The 1,517-nt window shown below is 48.1% G+C and overlaps 1 non-coding gene across 1 annotated transcript; it reads left to right on the top strand.

Annotated features, from left to right (window-relative positions):
- The first annotated feature begins 1,042 nt into the window (after positions 1–1,042).
- Trnas-cga (transfer RNA serine (anticodon CGA)) lies at positions 1,043–1,117 on the top strand. The gene has a single exon. It is a non-coding gene; the product is annotated as a tRNA-Ser (tRNA).
- The last annotated feature ends 400 nt before the right edge of the window (positions 1,118–1,517 follow it).

The raw sequence follows: 1,517 nt of genomic DNA, 5'->3' as shown, positions 1-1,517 counted from the left end.
CTTAATGTCATTGAAAGGGACCTGTATGGAGGTCGTGGTTTGATGGTTTTGGGGTGGGACTATGACTGGTGCACGTACACCGCTGCATGTCTTTGACAGAGGAACTGTAAGAGGTGAGGTGTATCGGGACGTCATTTTGCACCATTATGTCCGCCTTTTCAGGGTTGCAGTGGGTCCCACCTTCCTCCTGGTGGATGATAACGCACGGCCTCACTGAGCTGCCATCGTGGAGGAGCACCTTGAAACAGAAAATATCAGGCGAGTGGAGTGGCTACCTGTTCTTCAAACCTAAAGCCCATCGAGCACGTCTGGGATGGTCTCGGTCGACGTATCGCTGCACGTTTTCAAACCCCTACGACACTTCAGGAGCTCCGACAAGCACTGGCGCAAGATTGGGAGGCTATGCCCCAGCAGCTGCTCGACCACCTGATCCAGAGTATGCAAACCCATTGGTGTGCATGGTGATTATATCCCATATTGATATCGTGGTAAATTAGCAGGAAGCAATGGCGTTTAGTAGAACATGTGTTTCGCGACGCTTTTCTCAAATTATAACTAATACCGTGAACGTACAGATCTGTGTCGTGTGTGTTCCCTATGTGCTTATGCTATTAGTGCCAGTTTTGTGTAGTGCCACCTTGTGTGGAGATATGTTCAGCAGTTATCCCTAATTTATCAGCATGATTATATGTAAGATGTTCAGAAATAAAAAAATAAAGCTGTGAGTACCGGACGTGAGTCGTGCTTCGGTAGCTCAGTTGGTAGAGCACTTGCCCGCGAAAGGCAAAGGTCCCGAGTTCCAGTCTCGGTCGGGCACACAGTTTTAATCTGCCAGGAAGTTTCATATCAGCGCACACTCCGCTGCAGAGTGAAAATCTCATTCTGGAAACATCCCCCAGGCTGTGGCTAAGCCATGTCTCCGCAGTATCCTTTCTTTCAGGAGTGCTAGTTCTGCAAGGTTCGCAGAAGAGCTTCTGTAAAGTTTGGAAGGTAGGAGACGGATACTGGCAAAAGTAAAGCTGTGAGTACCGGACGTGAGTCGTGCTTCGGTAGCTCAGTTGGTAGAGCACTTGCCCGCGAAAGGCAAAGGTCCCGAGTTCGAGTCTCGGTCGGGCACACAGTTTTAATCAGCCAGGAAGTTTCATATCAGCGCACACTCCGCTGCAGAGTGAAAATCTCATTCTGTTCAGAAATAGTCCGAAAGATTGTAAGGGTGTTGGAGAGTAGACTGTGTTGTGGAAAAATTGTTCAGAAAAAGTTTCGAAACGTTGCAACTTTCCAGAATTTAGCAATGAAGTTATCCAATCAGGCTGTAACGCACGCAGACTCAGGTGGCCCACCAGAGACGGTTTTTCCAAAAGCGCTCTCCGTTTGGTTTCCTAAAACAGAACAGGACAGCGATACAAAAATTGGATACGACACGATAGTAAGGATCGAACTTGTGCCAGAGGCTGAACGGACTCGTGCACTGTTATTTACGCTGTCAGAACAATTGATACTGACTGTATTTGGCGGGC

Source organism: Schistocerca gregaria, chromosome 4, assembly GCF_023897955.1.
Source record: "Schistocerca gregaria isolate iqSchGreg1 chromosome 4, iqSchGreg1.2, whole genome shotgun sequence".
Taxonomy (NCBI): Eukaryota; Metazoa; Arthropoda; class Insecta; order Orthoptera; family Acrididae; genus Schistocerca; species Schistocerca gregaria.
This window is presented reverse-complemented; position numbering and strand designations above follow the sequence as displayed.